The sequence below is a fragment of the Ursus maritimus genome, unplaced genomic scaffold, assembly GCF_017311325.1.
Source record: "Ursus maritimus isolate PB19 unplaced genomic scaffold, ASM1731132v1 scaffold_5, whole genome shotgun sequence".
Lineage (NCBI taxonomy): Eukaryota > Metazoa > Chordata > Mammalia > Carnivora > Ursidae > Ursus > Ursus maritimus.
This window is the reverse complement of record NW_024426663.1, coordinates 3,880,688-3,900,403: the sequence shown is the minus strand read 5'-3', so window position 1 is coordinate 3,900,403 and position 19,716 is coordinate 3,880,688.

Below are 19,716 nucleotides of genomic sequence, written 5' to 3'. Positions count from 1 at the left end.
ACTAGGCCTGTGAGCCAAATTTGTTTTGTAAATACAGTTTCACTGGAACGCAGCCAAGCCCATTTGTTTTCATATCTGTACGGCCCACAAAGCCTAAAATATTTATTCTCTGAACCTTTAGAGAAAAATTTGTCAACCCCACCTTAAACAACCACTAACCCCCCCCAAAACCATAAAACAAAGAAGTATAGCTAATAAGTCAATAGTGGAGATAAAACAGAAACATAAAAACTTAATCCAAAGGTAGACAGAAAAAGAGGAATAAAGTAATAATCTCCCTGCTGTATCCCATACAGTTGAGCATGCTAACCTTGAGTTTTCTTCTCCCCCTCTGCTTGCTTCTTCTCAGTCTTTCTCAGGCTTTCTCGCCTTCCTCTGTTCCTCTCTTAAATGTTGGCCCCCATCTACCACACTAGCTTATCTGCCACTTGCCACATGTATCCTCCTCTCCACACCTGCAGAATCATCTACAGTTCTAAATAGTCCATGCTCTTTCATGCGTCTGAGTCTTTGCCCATGATGTTGTTTCTCCATGGACCTCCTCACACCTTCTACCCCCAGCCCTTACCTCGGCTACTGCCCTGTGCCCTTGTTAACTTTATTTAACTCTAGCTCAAACTAGAGGACTCAACTTAGACATGATCTCATCCATCCCACAAGTCTTCCCTCACCCCACCCCACCCCACCCCACCTGTGCCCCACTTCTTTCTGCTACTAAAGCACTTACTGGACTGAATCATAATTATTTATTTACCTGTTTTTCTTCTCCATGAGATTCTAGGATCCTTGAGGTCAGGAATAATGTCTTTTTTATTTAATACCTGATACCTCTATGGAGTGGGTGTTGAATAAATATTTGTTAAGTAAATAAATGAAAGATGAAATGAATATCTACTTATAAAATGAGGATATTATAAAATAATAGAAGCTAACATTTATTAAAGGACACATATGTGCCGGACACTGTCCAATGTGCTTTACATACTTTAGTTTAATTTTTATAACAGCCCTATTAGGTAGGTGTTATTCTCATCTTCACTATTTGATAGGTTAAGTCTGTTTCCTAACGTGGTGAAGAAATAACCAGCATTCGAACCTAGGCATTGTGACGCCACAGCCTAAGTTCTGGAATGTTAGCGCTGAAAGAAACCCTTCAAGATTGTGTGTCCTACCCCTCACTTCACTGATGAGGAAACCGAGATTCACAGAGCCAATAACTGAATGTTCACAAGATGATAACTGAACGTTCAGAAGTATTTATAAATTCTTTGTCTTATTTAGCTTTAATGGTACCGTGTGATTCCAGTCGGGTTACAGGGAAGCAGCAGTTACAGAAAGCCTCTTCTAGGAACTATTGCCTTAATGAAAGAGTGGAATGTGCATGACTTAATAAATATGTGGAAATCCTTGGAAGAAAGATGCTGCCAAAGATAGAGGAAGAAGCTTCATTCAAAGAGAATTTATAGGTTACAACACAGCAGCAGAAATGTTTGTACTGAAAATTGAAAGTGAAAGGGAATAGAGACAGAAATTTAATGACTTCGTTATCCATAAACACTCGTAAGTGACACTATATGAAACTTATTTGTGCTTGTGTTTATGCAGATGTAATATCCTAAAAATCTAGATGCTGGAGTCCTGCATTCCTATCCATTCCACAGTAGTTAGGTTTTGTTTTTTCAGCTTTGAAAGCAAGTAAGATGGACTCCGAGGTTAGCTATTTTTACCACCCCCTAAGTAGAATCTAAAAATTTTATGTCATGTTTTGGAAATGGTTATGTTTTATTATTTCTAGTAAAGGATTTTTTTTTCACCTCAAGTATTTATCTGTATGGTGAGCAGATATTAATAGCAAAATAATCCTATATAATAATTCTAATGGTGAGACAGGTAATACTAGTTGCAAAGGACAGGGAGAATATGTTCTGCATTCTGAGTGTCCTGACATAAGCACATTATTAAAATAAGTTGTGGCTGAGACTTAAGAAATCAATGCAGACAAAGCAGACAAGCAGAGAATTTCTCAAGAGTAATCTCGTATTTACAAGGTACAAAGTCCGGTGGTTTTAGATTCAGTTTTGCCTAATGAACTTGCAACAGAAAGATTCCCCATCTTTCCAAAGAATAGGCCACTTAGGTGGGTTCAAATACTGAATGTTAAATTAGAAACGTGATTTTGACTTTGATTATGATGGAAAATAATATAGTCTTCTATTATTTATTCTCAATTTATTATTCAGTCTAATTGTCCATTTCAGGTAGTTTTCTAGTTTTAAAGAAAATATCCACAGTGCCAACCATATTAAATAAAAATTACGTCCTAAAGGACATTTGGACCTTTTGTCCACTTCTATTAGAAAGCAAAAAAAAAAAAAAAAAAAAAATTCCTGTGAATGAGTACACATTTCCCATCAACGAGTATAGTTTTCAACTTTCCCAGCTCTGAGGACTTTGAGTCCTCTGAGACCCACTTCTGGAGTAAACACCAATCTCTCTCCTTAAGGAGATATGCTGTGGATGCTTTCTTTTTATGAGGCAATAACTGCAGTCTCTACTGAATAAACTCAGTGGCTGAAGTATTTATAGGAAATAAACTCAAGGCTGAAAAGCTAAGGGTGTTTTTAGCCTAGGATAGAATGATAATTGAGTATTTCCAGGAGTACACCCTCAGGTTAACTCTGTTATACTCAACTACCATGTCTCTCCATCTTTCCATTTTTCTTCAAGATCTTTATTGACTCCCCATTTAGAAGGTAGCTCAAAATTTTGTCATAAATTTCTCATTTTTGCTGTAACAAGTGCTTTATTTTTAAACTGACAGTCCTTAACCCCCCTGCAAACTTGCTAATTTTTAGGTACTCACACAGCATTCAAAATGTAAAAGAAAGGGCTTGTGTCTCCTTTTCGTCAGCTATAAGAAGCACAGGGAAAACAGTGATTAGAACGTGTGATTTAAAACAGATTAATAATTATAGTCATAGGATAAGGAAATAAGCAATTTTAAAACAACCTTCAGCTCTGTCCTTTGGGGAAATTGTGATTTGACTGTTTACTACATGAGCTGCTTTTAGTTCTGAAATCCAGTTTGTTACCGATATAAAGAAAATGGGCTCTGTAAATAAAATGGAGTCTCTGCTTGCTTACTGCTACATCGTGAAAAAAAGCAGCTGGGCAGATTTCACCAAATTTGAAGAGTATATTGAAGATGGTCTGATATAACAAGAAACAAATAAAAAACAAGCAAAAATGATGTTACAAGTGTGCCCACGAAATTCATTTTGAAAAGTCATCAGGATGACACTTCAGAGAGACCAGAAAGTCCTCTGGAGCAACCGCAGGCTCTCAGGATTGCAAAGGGAGGTCCAGTCACAGGTGCACACACATTCCATATGTCTCCAGCATGAGTAAAAGCAGCGTCAACTTATTACAGTGGTTAGTTATTGTCTAGAACAATGTTTGGCTGTTCTGTTTCATATTGCAAATATTTTTTAATACATGACTTTACAATCAATTCTAGCATGTTCTTAGAAATGGATATCATTTTTGCTTCTTTTTTATATTGTAAGGGTTCCTTAAATGGGAATTTAAAGGATGAAAGCTAATTTGTTTTATGATACAATTTCACTGAGGCAGAAATCCATTTATTTATGAAATAAACTGTTTTAACACAATAAGGAAAATTTCTGGTAATTACTTGCTTTTAATTAATTCATATCCCATAGCAGATGCTGTCAGTGTCCCACTCAGATCCAATGAGCGAACATGCAGCTCACCTGTAACTTCAGTAGTGGTTCTCATAGGCTCCAAGGGCTTCCTTCCTTAAGCGCCTACATCTCCTGTTAGGCCCATGCATGCTGCAGGCTAGGAATGCCAGGGAACTCATCATTTTAGGAACAGTGGCCAATCAGCAAAGGATGAGATTTGGTAGATTTAGTGTGCCAGCTTCCTTGCCCCTTAGCAGGTCAGTTCTGAGCCATGTTCCACAGTCTGTCAGAGTTCCCTGGGGGACTGAGCCCACACAGCAACCTACTAATAATACACCCTTTATCGGCTACCCTCCTTTCTCTGCCTTACTTTCTCATACTTGGACTTCTGAGATCACCTCCCAGATGAGCTTACATACTTCCAACACCTTGTGTCAAGTTTGATTTGAGGAGGCTCCAAACTATTTCTTATCTTGGTAGCACTTTTTCCCCCCTTTTTTACATCCAGTTTGGTGGTTAAAATCATGAGCTTTTGCATTAAGTAGGCCTAGATTTAAATCCCAGCTTTCCATCTACTTAGCTGTGCAATTTGGGGCAAGTGACTTAACCTCTCTGAGCTTCAGTCTTCTGTGTCTGTAAAATGGGGTTAATAACAGTACCTACTTTAAAGTGTTGTATCTTGTGTCTGTTTTCATTAGATAATACACTTAGCACAGTGCCCAGTACATAGATACTTAATAAACGTTAGCTGTGGTTTCGTAGCTTTCTGTTTTTTTCTAAAGGTTTTTTAATAAGTCTGTGTTCATCTGAAGTAAATAATTAGGCTTCAGGGGCACCTGGTGGCTCATTTGGTTGAGCGTCTGCCTTAGGCTTAGGTCATGATTCTGGGGTCCTGGGATCGAGCCCCAAGTCGGGCCCCCTGCTCAGCCTGTTTCTCCCTCTTCTCCCTGCTTGTGCTCTCTTGCTATCTCTGTCTCTCTCAAATAAATAAATAAAATCTTTAAAAAAAATAATTAGGCTTCAGATGGGCTCATAGGGGAGGGGGGTGGTTACTTACTGAGTATGATATGCCAAGGAACATCTAGAAGCAGCCTCCTTTCCTGTAGCCCTGTCATCAACTGTCTCAGTGCTGAAAAGGAAAGCCGAAGCTCTTGCCCTCTCCTCTTGCCCTCTCCACTTACCCTCGGCACAGTTTAAGCCGCACCGTTGACACGACGCCTTCCCCAGGCACTCTAGCTCAGTGGCTATTTTCCCTCAGTGAGGATAGATAGCATTTACTATCCACACTATTCATTTTAACACTTAACCATGTGCATTGTGGTGGTTGATTTTCTGTGTCAACGTGGCTAGGCCACAGTACGCAGATATGTGGTCATAAAGTATTCTAGATGTCTCGGTGAAAGTATTTTTTTAGATGAGATTCACATTTAGACTTTGAGTAGACTTTGTAGTAAAGCGGATTACCCTCTAGTGGTGGGTGGACCTTATCCAGTCCTTTGAGGGCCTGGATAGAAAAAGACTGACCTCCCCAGAAGAAGAAGGAATTCTGTCAGTGGACAGCCTTTAGACTTGAAAGACAACATTGACTCCTCCTCGGGTCTCCAGCCTGCTGGGTTACTCTGCAGATTTTTGGACTTGCCAGCCTCCATAATCTTGTGAGCTAATGCTTTAAAATAAATAAATCTATCTCTGTCTAAAATTGCCTATCAGTTCTTTCTCTCTAGAGTATCCCGACTAATACAATCTTATAAAGTTTAATGCATGTTCAAAATTCAGTGTTTTAGGAAATGGTATGTGAGAAATAATCTTTGGATGACATTTGAGAGCATATTTACTAATATTTAATTATTTACTTTGTAAAATTAATTTTAATTAATTTTAATATAATACACATATTTAAGACAATTATAGAGTAACATAGGAATTATTTTCTCTTCAGACTTCTTGGTGAAAGTTAATGTTTCAGGGTCAGGAAGACAAATTATGTCAGCAAGAAAAGCAAAGTTTATTGTTTATTACTAGAAACCCATAACCTATAGATATTTATTGAACAAATGGATTTAAAAATCCCAAACTTGGATGTCTGGAATGATCAAAGACCCTTATAGAATCTTAACACAGGATGGGCTCTTATGCAAAGTGTGAATGAGAAACTTAGAACTATGAAGGTCACCTAACTACTAATGGGCAGTGCTTGAATTAGAACTCGGGCTTCAGTGTTCTTTTACTTCAGCCTAACCCTTCCCTGTAGAGCAGGTGGCACTCAAGGACCTGTAAAGGGTAGCCTGGAGCCCCTCCTCTTGCCGCTGTTGTGCACAGCAGAGACCCAAGGATGTTCTTCAAGCCATCCCACCCCACTGCCACTGGAGACACACTGCCACTCATCACTCTCAAGCCCCTGCCCCAAAGTTCCCAGACCACCTGTTCCTCTAGATTCTTCATGGTGAACAACAGCTACTGATTCTGGCTAACTTAGTCTAAAAATAAACAAAATGAATCTATTGTAAAGTTATCGAATAGGCCACTGAGCTGGTAGAGCAATTGGAATCCTGATCTGGAAATGGACAGGAAGCAGCAGGGTCAAGTTGGACGTCAAAATCACATCACACTAGCAGCCTGCTGCCATCAGACACTCCTGCCACCCTGCTGGCCTCCAGATTCCTGGGCTCTGGCTGCCATGAGGCAACCATTGCAGGCCATCCCCGCCTCACGTAGGAATATCTGATTGGCCAAGACTGGTAACATCCACCTCCTCCCTCCCCCTCTCCAAGTCAGTGAGCTGCTGGGAAAGGGAATATTTCCTACTCGTGAAGTTCAATCATGGACGTGGGGCCTTTTTTTTTTTTTTTTTTTTTTTGGTCATTTTCATGGGAACTTTGTACTAGTATATTTTGAAAAGATTATTATTGTCTTTAGTAGAAATCAGAACTAAGATTAAAAATACATGCAGTTTTCATAGAGTTGAAATTTGAACTGAGCATATAATGATGGTTTGCTGGTTATTCCAGTTGTGCTAAAACCTGTTCGTTCACTGTTAGAACCACTTTATAGATTTTTCCCCCTATCATACAGCCCACAGTGGTAGGTTAATAAAGTTACAAACTAACTTTGATAGAATTGTGACTATGATAGGAACATATTTAAAACGATGTTTAAAAATTAAGTTATAAAAGGGGCGCCTGGGTGGCTCAGGTTGGTTAAGCACCTGACTTCGGCTCAGGTCATGAGCTCAGGGTCCTGGGATAGAGTCTGCACTCTGGGGAGTCTGCTTGTCCCTCTCCTTCTGCCCCTCCCCCCCCACTCATGCTCTCTCTTTTTATCTCTCAAATAAATAAATAGAAGCGTTAAAAAAAATTAAAGTGTAAAAGTTTTTAAGCTGCCCCGGACATTACAAAGATATTGTGCTTTTACTCGAATTGTTAGTCAGATGTTTGGTATGTATTTCTCTACTCTCTACAAAGTGGCTGTAAATTCCTTGAGAGCATAAGGGAGGCTGCAGGTTGTATTGTTTTCTTAGTCCCCACAGACCTCCAGGATTCTGTGAAGAGCAGCCAGTTAATGAGTGAATTACTGGCTGGCTGGCTAACTAAATGAATAGATCTGTGTAGCATGCATTGCTTTTCCAGGAGTAGATTTATTCTAATCTGCAGTTACTTTCTCTCTTGTCATCATAATGAGAACCACTGGCATGAGGTGGACTTTGTCGCTATAAAACATGTGGCTTTTCCTGTGGCAGAGGTCCATCGTGTTTGGCTACAGCAAATATTAGTTCCTTTGTCTCAGCTGGATTCATATTTCACGAGTTCCTGCTTAATCATGAAAACTGGAATAAATTCCCACTCCAGGTGATGGCAACAACAGCCTCGACCACGGGCAAATTCTTCACCTCGCGGAGGATTATTTCCTCGTTCCCACATAGGCATCGCTGAGGTGCCTGGTTCCTCATAGGATCATCCTAAGGATTAAATGAAGGAACAGGGTCTGGCTGCTGGCAAGCACTCCAAGCATGCGAATCATCACTCTGCCTTCTGCCTGTGGGTGGCGTAGGTGGTAAGCACGTTGCACTCGTGAGCTCTTCAGTTCCAGCCCTGGCGGCCTAGTTAATTTTGCTCGGAATTGTTGGCCACACCCTTCTTGTGCTGTCCTTTGGGCAGGATTGGTAAACACAATGAAGCAACGGGAAGTGGGGACTTTGGTGAGGGGCCTAAACCTGTACCCCTAGCTAAGCTTTACTGTAGGTTTTAAGATGGAGGAATGAAGGTGTTTCTAAAACATTTCTGTGTATCACAGATAGAGGAGAGCAAATGGGGGTGGGGGCATTGTATTGTAGGATTTAAATGTTACATGATTAACATTAAAAAAAATTTAAAATCTACCCTTGATGTTGTAATTGAGCTACTACTGTCATTTTGTGTTTAGGTAGTGTGGGATGTGTTTTTTCCTTTCGTATTATGTAAAGAAATGTACAACCAACTGATAATACCACTAATTTTATTTACTAGAATTTGTGGTATTCTCAAAGATGCTCAAAGATATATTTAGACTGACCTTTGTTGCCACAGAATTTGTAATACAAAATACTGTAAGTGGCTACATATCACCCCCCTTCTCTCTCTCTCTCTCTCTCTCTCTCTCTCTCACACACACACACACACACACACACACGCTCATGGATACTGCAGAACACTGTGTTGTTTATAGTCAATTAGCCCTCAGCATCCATTTCTACCCCATTCTATATTCCTTCCCACAGAATAGAACTACTTTTCTTCGACTCTCTTGCAGCTATGGTTCTGGGTGGAAATTTGCTTCCACCCATGAGATGTTCCAAGTATGAGGGAGGCCTTCTTCTTCATAGTGAACTGCCAGCTCATTAGCGTTTGCAGCCAGACTCCGCATTCCAGGGTTGAGTTACTGGCTTTGTCAGGATTGAAGGCAGTGTCCCAGAGGCACTGGGAACTGAAGAAGGTCAGGACTCAAGCAGTGGAAATAGCAGTAATTTGCTGACCGGTGGATTAGAGTGCTGTGCTCTCGAAATCAATATCTGATAGCAGACCACTGTCTTCTACTCTTCGAAAACATCCCACAATTTTGTAAGTGCCAAATTTCTGGTTTTAAGTTCCTTTCTATCTGAAATACTTAGAGTGATTTCTCTTTCCTGTACTGTATCCTGACAGATACTATATGGATGTCAAGAAGAATTAAAATCTATATAGGCTACAGAACAATAACTATTAGAGTAGAAAAACAAAAGCAGAGAATAGGTATGTAAAGTATACATTTTTTTGTTTAAGAATATACACACACATACATGCTTGTTTATGTGTATAAAAAATCAAGAAGATTTTAAAGAAAATGAAATTAGTAATTGTTTCTGGGAAAATAAAAATAAAGTCTGAGATGGGAGAGAGATTTACATTTCATTTATATACCTCTTTAAGTGCTGCCTTTTTTTTTTTTACCATGCTCATGAAATACATTTTTTCAATTAAAAAATTTTAAAATATAATAAAATGTCAAGTTTCTGTAACAAGTTGTGAATAGAAAAAAGCATCCATTAACCCATCAATCTAACATAATATCATTTGTGTTTTTACATATTCCCTCTAAATCTTTGTTGATTAAAGTTTTACAGTGAGATATGTACACGCACGACTTTATAGTCGTTTTGGGGGTTTGGGTTTTTTGTTTTGTTTTTTGGGTTTGTTTTGTTTTGCTTGTTACAGTATATGTAATAGACACTTAGAAAGTATTTAACATGTGCCAGGCATGGTGATTAGAAATTTTCTTGACTCATATTTCATTGAAAATGAGATATTATTGATTGTAATATGCACCGTTATCTTGTGTATCATTTAGAAAGAACTTAAAATAATTGCTCACTAAAACTCTGACACAAACAACACTTGGGCTTTTTTCCTCTCTTTTGAACCTCATATCTCTAGAAGGTAAGCAACTTCTGTGTAAGGCAACAGGACATTTCTGACATACTGACACTTGACACTTTAATGATGGTTGTGAGGACAAGGCATGGATTGGTTATACCAGCCTCTATTACTTTGAAATTTCTTTCATCTATTTCAAGGGATTTCAACAGTTCTCTTGCTTTCGGTGGCTTTGCTGATGTACGATAGGCTCATATTTTAGTCCTAAAATGTAAGACAGCTTCCTCTTCAAGGTTGCTTTGCATGAAAGCAGGGAGTTACACTCTTTCCTTTAGGGACAAATAGTTGTTTCGCAATTATCAAATCTAAGCCCTCCTGCTCTCCTTCTGTGCATTTGTCCATACACACTGTCCATACCCACTGTCCATACACACTGTCCATACCCACTGTCCATACACACTGATTCAGCATGGAAATAAAAGGTTTTTTTATTTTTCATGCTGAATTTTTTATTCCATGCTGAATCACAATGTAATTTTTAAGGCATTTTAAACAGCAATTAAATTCAAATTATAGAGTACCACAATGTACATAATTCAGTTGATGTGACAAGCACATGAACAGTGATGATCAAGTTTACATGTGTAGGTGACTCTGTGCTTGAAAGATACCACCAACTGTCAGTGAGAGCCCAGTATCAGAGATGTTAAAATGTGAAAAAGTTCTCCTTAGAATAGAAAAAATACTATCCATTTGATCCTCAAACAACCTGTAAGTCAATTCTGTTAGTCCTCAAATAAGAAAACTGAGAAACAAAGAGGTTATCAAGGTGCTTCGTTGTTACGAAGCGGGTCTTTTTAAAATGTAGTCAGTCTGGTTCCAGTGCTCACCATCTTAACCAGTAAGCTATGTTGTCTCCTTGTTGTTTTAAGACTTCCTTTATTGCTACATAATATTCATATTACAGCTGTTTAATATTCCATCAAAAGGACAAACCAGAATTTAATTAACCATTATCAAATATTAATTAGATTGCCTCTATTTTTTCTACCATAAATCATGCAATTAACATATCAATGCATATGGCTTTTCATGACCCAAAGGGATATATTTTATTTCTAATAAAAATACAATACTTATTCTAAGAATTTTGGAAAATACAGAAATTATAAATAAGCCAACAGTAGTTACTATGATTTCATCATCAAGGGCAGTCATTGCCAACAGGGTGGTGCGTTTCTTTTCAAATTTTTTCCATAGATCTTTTCATATAGCTGAGATTATAATGGAAAGGCCTTTCTGTGTTCTACTTTATTCTCTTTGAGTGTTGTATTAGTTTCCTGTGGCTGCCATCATAAATTACCACAAATTTTTGTGACTTAAAACAACAAAAATTTATTCTCTCACAGTCCTGGAGGCCAGAAGTCCAAAGTCAAGATGTGGAAAGGGCTACTGTACTCCCTCATTTAGGACTGATCAAAACATGTTGCTTTTATAATGTTCTAAGGTTATAATCATAACTGAAGAGAATTATAACCAGTTGTGAATATTGGCAGCTCACTGCATTGTTTTGGGAGTTAGACATACTCCCTGCCCCTTATACAACCTGGAACCTAGCACAATGTGGCTGGAACAGACTCAGCACTCGATAAATGTTTTTCAATGAATAGTCCATCTAGTGAGGCAGCATCATTGTTTAGGAAGTTTTTCACATACAGAACCCACTAACATAGTTATTTTTAAATATTTGCATTTCTGTTGTATTCCCCTAGCATGCTCCATGTGATATTGATTCATTGGATAGAAAAAAGGGAGCTTATTAAACTTATAATTAACCTTTTCTCTTGGCATGTAATTAGCTAGGATTTATGGGATGCTAAAGGCTGCAGTGTCTGAGAAAAGGAGCATAAATAAGGATATTTTTGTTTTACTGAGCTTGGAATAATACAGTAATTTATTTTCATTGAAATATTATTTATCTGATATATTTTTCTTTTAAAGTGGCTAATGATCTTCTGAACAACTTTAGATAAATTATTCTAGTCCAGTCCAGGAGTAGAGATCTGATTTTAATTTTTTCCACCAAAATTGAGGATCTGATTAGGTCAAATCTGTGTAAAACATTGTGAAATGTGAATTCACTTTTTATCCTTGTTTTGTTAAGATAATTTTGTCATTGTGATGCTATCATAATTCAAAATTATACCGTCAATAGGGTAACATTTTAGATGAACCAAATAAATCTTAAAGGAAAGATGTATTAAAATTTATATTGAACTACAACTTAGAAGGGTTTGTTTTGCACTATGTTGCAAGCAAACTTTTACCAACTAATTAATTTTTAAGTTTTCTCCTTTATTTAGGAAGAAACATCTTTTTTCCTCAAATATAATGGGCTACCTTCAAGAGAAAGAAATGCCTTATAGTAAGGAAACAGATTACAAAACATCTAATTTTTCACATATTTGGAAAAAAATTTAATTGGCTTGCCAAATGAAATATGAGAGATTCTTACTTTTGGAATCCTCCTACACTTAAAAATGGCTTACATTCTCTGTGTTGTCAAGAACATAGACATCCAACCTCATTCCCAATCTATCTTTTACTGTATAGTTCTTGGGCTTCTCTTGTGAAAACCTCTCTAATGTCACTTAGACCAGATTATTATTTTTTTAAAGAATTTTATTTATTTATTTTGACAGAGAGACAGAGCACAAGCAGGCAGAGTGGAAGGCAGAGGAAGAGGCAGAAGCAGGCTCCCCGCTGAGCACGGAGCCCAATGCAGGGCTTGATCCAAGACCCTGGGATCATGACCTGAGCTGAAGGCAGATACTTAACTGACTAAGCCATCCAGGTGCCCCTAGACCAGATTATTTTCATGTACTGTACTTTGTCATGTCATCCAATTATGGAGGCTAAAACAAGCTAGTGACCTCTGATTCCAGGCACCACGTTTCCTTATCCATGCTGTGGTAAATCACTTTTCTAAAAAAAAAAAAAAAATTTATTTTAAATTCACTCTCTAAAGTTTAAACCAGAAAAAGGAGACATTGGTTTTAGACTTAGCAGTCTTCTGTGGCTTCTTATTTATTTCAGTTCTCAAATAGGAGCTTTCCCTATAATTACTGTCATTACCACTATCACTAGTCTTTCATAAGTACAACTTATGTTCTGCTGATCCCTCTCCCTTCTTGCTAGTTAGATGTATGTGATCTTTTGTTAACAGGCTTTTATTAGCCTTCACAACCGTCCTTTCCCATATTTGCTTTCCCAATCATATGAATAACATTTATTTATTGTTTTCCATGATTTAATAATTATTACAGTGACTTTTATAATACACTGTTTAAAACATATTTTAATAGCATAAAATATGTGATTTCAAGGAAGTAAAAATGCAACGGATAAAGGAAAAGAAGCAAAGTTTAGTTAGCTGAATTGTGGTCTCTTCCTTGGGAAGTTCCATATCTTTCCTTTTTTTTTTTTTTAAAGATTTAATTTAATTTAATTAATTTTTTTAAGAATTTAATTTAATTTAAGATTTAATTTAATTTAATTTAATTTTAAAGATAAGATTTAATTTAATTAATTTAAAGATTAATTTATTTGAGAGACAGAGCACAAGCAGTGGGGAGGAACAGAGGGAGAGGGAGAAGCAGACTCTCCACTGAGCAGTGAGCCATATATGGGGCTTAATCCCAGGACCAGGACCCTGAGATCATGACCTGAGCGGAAGGCAGACGCTTAACCAACTGAGCCACTCTGGTGCCCTGAGAAGTTCCATATCTTTCTTATGAGACCTGCCATAAGTCAAAGATAGGCTAATCTAGGTTCTTCTTGATCTGTGCTTAAGATGAGCAGGAAAAATGGCTTCTAGTTACCCATTCCAGTATCTGTTCACCAATAATCTGGGTATTAGTTTTCATTCTGTATTTTGACTACTATCCTTGGAAAATTTCCTGTTTTCCTGTGACAGCAATGGTTTTTCTCTTTAAGGGTTGCTGATCCAAGGTCAAAGCTAATTATTTCCCCAACCCTCTTATAAGGGTTTTTATTAAATGGCATCTGTCTGTGCTTAAATATTAGGTATGAGAGCTATTAGGAAGGAAAGCCAGGAGGATGGCAAACATAAATATCTTTTTCTCTGCTGCTAGGACAAGGTGACCTGGAAGATAGTCACTGTATTAATGTTAATGAGGATAACCAAGCCCCGCAACAAGACTCAGGTAGCAGAGACCAAATCACCATGTTTAGTTCCAAGCACATCAGGTTCTGTGGTCTGAATGCAGAGATGAATGAGATGCTCTGTCACCAAGAAGCCTGTGTAGCTTCTTCGTTCCTATGAAGATGGGAAACCCCTATAGATCTGGGGCATCACTGTTGGAATATTGTAGTGGAACTCGGAGAAAGCCAGTTAAGCAAGCATATCTTAGGTTGAGAAAGGTCAGACTTTATGTGACATAAATTTTTAGAAAAAAAATGGGACTTTTTGCAATGAATATGATCAATCTCCAAACTTTTACTACTAGACTTATCAATCAGCTCATATGCCACTGCCATCTTGATTTCCTCACCAATTAATTCCTTAACCTCTGCAGATCACGGAGCCTGGTCACTCCTTTGAAACTACCACCTGATCACTTAACTGAAACTACATTCTAAAAGAACATAATTTCCTGATTGTTAACTTAATGGTAAAATGTAGACAGACCAGCAAGGTAGTTAATAGAATGGGCTTGGAATCAGGCAGACTTGCGTTTAAAATTTGAGTCTACTGCTCACTAACTAGCTCTGTGACCTTGAGAAAGCATTTTAAAACCTCATCTGTGAAATTGGGATAATTAAATCAATCTCATAAGTGTATCATAAGGATTAAGTGAGATAAAATATCTAAAGCACCTAGCACAGAGCAAGGCACCTAGTTGTTGCCCAATAATTTCATGATTATTACTTTTTAAAGGCTCTCAGAGCCTTTATTTCTCCTGATATTCCTATAGCATGTGAAAAATGTCACCATTCCATACTTACTAAATATGTTTTCTTCCTTCTTCTAGACCACAAACCTTAAATAATCTTTAATGTCCAATCCTTGGATTGCTATTCTTTATTTTATAAGAATCTGTTATCAGTCTTTGCCCAAAGGGATGAAAGGAGGGACTTAGAAGGAGAGAAAGTTGGGGGCACCTGGGTGGCTCAGTTGGTTAAGTGTCTGACTCTTGGTTTCAGCTCAGGTCATGATCTCAGGGTTCTGGGATCAAGCCTCTGTCTGGCTGGTGCTCAGCAAGGAGTCTGCTTGAGATTCTCTCCCTCTCCCTCTTCTTCCCCCTCAGCCCTCCCCTGTGCACACTCATACGTGCATTCTCTCCCTCTCTAAGTAAATAAAATAAAATCTTATAGAGAGAGAGAGAGAGAGAGAAAGTTGTGTCACTTTGAGAGAAGTAACCCTCAGTGGGACTCAGTGGGACAGAGCCAACCCAAGGCAACCCTTGCAGGAGCTGGAGTAGTCAATAATACCCGGACCTCACTCTTCTCCTTCTCTCTCATCTACTGCTGGGGCCCCTATTAGCTGAGACCATAAGAGACCATGGCTATAGTTCCCAGAGGTCAGCCTCCCAGATTAGAGAGCAAAGTGGAGAAGAGTGGAGAATGGACATGGAGAAGCCAAACAGGAGATATCTAACACAGTTACATAGAAACAAATCTAAAAATTATGTGTAAGGTGTTTATGAAAAAATATAAAATTTTCTAAACAGAAATCCATGTTTATGGATAAATAGACTCAATATTCTGAGAATGTCAATTTCCCAGAAATGGATTCATAAATTTAATGCAACTTTTCAAAATACCAAGAGTATTTGATGGAACTTTTTTTGAAAGTTTTTATTTAAATTCTAGTTAGTTAACATACAGTGTAAATTAGTTTCAGGTGTACAGTACAGTGATTCAACACTTCCATATAACACTTAATGCTCATCACAAGTACACTCACTCCTTAATCCCCATCACCTATTTCACCCATTCCCCCCACCAACTCCCCTCTGCTAACCATCAGTTTGTTCTCTATAGTTAGGAGTCTGTTTCTTTTTTCTTTCTTTTTTTTTTTTTTAAGATTTATTTATTTAAGAGAAAGAGAGAGAGTGTGGGTGAGTGGAAAGAGAGGCAGAGGGAGAAGGAGAAAGAGAATCCTCAAGCAGAGTCCCTATTGAGCATGGAGCCTGACATAGGGCTTCATCCCAGGACCCTGAGATCATGACCTGAGCCAAAATCAAGAGTAGGCTGCTTAACCGACTGAGCCACGCAGGTATCTCAAGAATCTGTTTCTTGGCTTGCCTCTCCCCCTTCCCCCCCCTTTGCTCATTTGTTTTGTTTCTTAAATTCTACGTATGACTGAAATCATATGGTATTTGTCTTTCTCTGACTTATTTTGCTTAGCGTAACACTCTCTAGCTCCTTGATGGAAATTTAAAGCTAATTCTGAAATATGGAAAACCAGGGGTATCTGGCTGGCTCAGTTGGTGGAGCATGAGACTCTTGATCTCAGGGTTGTGAGTTTGAGCCCCATGTTGGGTGTAGAGATTACTTTAAAAAAAAAAATGTATAAGGGAAAACCAAACAAAACAAATGAACAATGCCAAGACAATTTTGAAGAACAAAGTACAGGATACTTAACCTAGAATTCTCAAGGCTAATTATATACTTATGATAATGAAGACATTACCAAAGCCCCCAAACAAACTCATATATATATATAGAAACCTAATATATAACAGAGGTGACATTATAGAACAATGAGTAAGAGATGAGTGTTAATGATGCCAAGAAAACTGGTTATCCATGTGGGGATTAAAAAATTTTGATAGGGGCACCAGGCTTGGCTCAGTCGGAAGAGCATTCAACTTTTGATCTCGGGGTTTTGAGTTCAAGCCCCATGTTGGGTGTGGAAATAACTAAAAATAAATAAAATTTTTGAGTTCCCACCTCACATAATATACAAAAATTAATTTCAGGTGAGTTAAAGATCTAAATGTGAGGGAAAAAATGTAATAAATGTAATAAATATGTAATAAGTAAATATAGGAACATATCCTTATGATTTTGGTGTAAGGAAGAACTTTTTGTTAATCCTACAGAAAGTAGTATGATCCTTGATAGGAAAAATTCCTGAAATAAGACACAAAATGTATAATCCATAAAGAAAAAGATTTGTTTATATATTATATATTATATATTATATATTATATATTATATATATATTATATATATTAAGAACTTCCATTCTTAATTAGTAAACATGATGCAGAGAATGAAAGACAAGTCACAAATTAAGGCAACGAAGGCAAATATTTGCAATGCAATTATTGGCAAAGAACTAGTATATAGACTATAGGAAGAACTACAAAGCAATAGAAAAAGAGATATAACCCACTAGAAAAATGGGCAGATGACTTGAACAGGAACTTCACAAAAGAGGATAGTCAATGGCTAATACAAGTAAGAAAAGATGCTCAATTTCATTAGTAATTGGGGAAAAAGCAAATTTAAATAGCAAATCTGAAAATACCAGGTATTAGTGAATATTGGAAACTCCTAATCCTATTAGTAGAACTGTTAATTGGTACAATTTCCTTGGGAAAATGTTTAGCAATACCTAGTAGAGTTGATTATAGTCATATTCTATCCCAAAGAAATTCTACTCCTAGGTGAGTGACCTAGAAGAATTCTTGCCCATGTGCACAAAGATATTTATATAATATTTATACCACTTTGGTTCATAATATGCAAAAGCTGGAGATAACTAATGAATCCATTACAGTAGAGTTGCTAGATAAATTGTGATATATTCATACAACGAAATAGACCCTTAGCAACATGAGTGAATCTCACAAAATATTGTTGAGTGACCGAGCAAGAAAAAACAGACACAAAATATGATTCCATTATATGCAGTTCAAAAACAGAAAAATAAACAGTATGTCATTAGGGGTGCATACATAGGTTATATAAGTATAAAACAAAGCATTATCATAAAAGTAAATATGGCCGTAACCCTGGGGCGGGGTTGGGGGGGGGAGGGAAAATGATATGTTCAGGTGAAAAGTAGGGGCTTCCAAGTATTGACAGTTTCTTTCTTTCTTTCTTTCTTTCTTTCTTTCTTTCTTTCTTTCTTTCTTTCTCCCTTTCTTTCTTTCTTTCTTTCTTTCTTTCTTTCTTTCTTTCTTTCTTTCTTTTTTGTAACCTGAATACTAGATACTCAATGTTTATTATTTTTCTTTCGATTGTGTGTATGCATTTTATACACTGTTATGTGTATGTATTTCACAATTAAAAAAAAAGAAAACCGTATTTTTTCCCTTTGTTAAAATAGGTTTACATATGATATAGCATCAGCCCAATTAAATAAATATATTCAAACCCATTTCCTAAATTTAAAAAATAAGAAAAAAAATACATTTAATTTATATATATACAATAATTGTATATTACCTACAAAAGAAAATATTGGTAAATTCAACAACATTAAAATTAAAATAATCAACAATACAGATACAGACTTTAATCTATATCATATGTATAGTCTATATTTTTATGGTTAGGAATAATATATAAAATTAATTAGCATTTACTGCATGGCTCAACTGTGATTCGTGTTTGCATATGCAACATATTTATTCACATATTATTTCTGATTCCTCAGCAATCTGAAAGTTAGACATCACTATCCTCAATTTTTAAATAAAGACACTGAGAACCTAAGTTAACCAACTTGATCCCAAGTAACCCAGCCATTTGCCCTACAGCCAGCTCAAACCAATAAAGCCATTTGAATTGATGGTTGTCTGATCCCCCAACTGGGATGCTTTCAGTTATATTACAGGATGGTCCTGTTCTTCACCCTCCTACAGTCTTGGGGTACACTTTTTCATAGGTGTTTCTGAAGAAGCTTTAAGACTTCTTAGGAAGACGTGATACCAAAGTTATGGACACTGGAATTAATTTTTCCAAAATTCACTTCTTAATGTTCAAAACGAAGAGTCTAACAATAATTCCTTTTTCTTAAATTGAGATGTAATTGATGTCTAACATTGTACTAGTTTTAGGTGTATAATAACTTCTTTAAATTCTAAAAGTCTGTGTTATTTAAGCATGAAAATACAAAACTGTCATTCACTTTCATATTCCTTTTTTGGTTATGGGTAGTAAACTGGAAACTGGATTAAACTAGAGGAAAAGAACATAAATACAAGCCAGGTTCTCACTCACATCAGAAGGCCACTTGTTTGTTATAATAACTTCTCTCTAAATCACAATAACTGTGAAACACCCAGGATAAATTTATGAAAAGTCTAAATTATATATTTGACTTATATCCAAACTCAGTTCAGAATTATTTGATCAATATAAAAGTACAATACCTAGTTAAGTTAATTTTATGGCCCAGACATAATGAATGATATGGAAAGATTTCTGCTTAGTATATCAGTTGCTAAAATCTAAATGGTAATTCAGAGTACTTAAGGCTACTTTAAAAATTAGATTCTTAATTAATAATAATTTAAAAATTCTTCTTGTCACTTATTTACTCTTAATTTGTCGAAAAAGAAAAGACTTACTAACTAAGTACTGGCATACTTCAACTTAGGCTCCATCTGAATACTGACAAATTTTTAAATTAGTTTGATGCACATTAATTCTTCTACTGATACTACTTTTAATATGCTGTATAGGAAATGTATCTCTGATCTTATGAATGCCTGAGCATGGTATATAGAACACATATAATTAGATATAATTATAGCAATGATGAGTGAATGATCCTATTAAAGATTCTGTTATTTTAAAATATTTTAATCTATTTCTCACTGATAAATTTAACAGGTATATATAGTCCTCTAATTGTTCTCAAGCAGGGCTGATTTTGCCCTCCATGGGAGATTTGGCAATGTCCGGAGACATTTTTATTTGTTATGGTGGGTGGGGGTCAGTGCTACCACTACTTGGTTGGTAGAGAAGCCAGAAATGCTTCTAGACAGCCTACAATGCACAAGCCAGTCCCCCACAATAAAAAATTATCTGGTCCCAAACCAAAATATTAATAGTGCCAAGACTGAGAAACCCTCCTCTAGCCC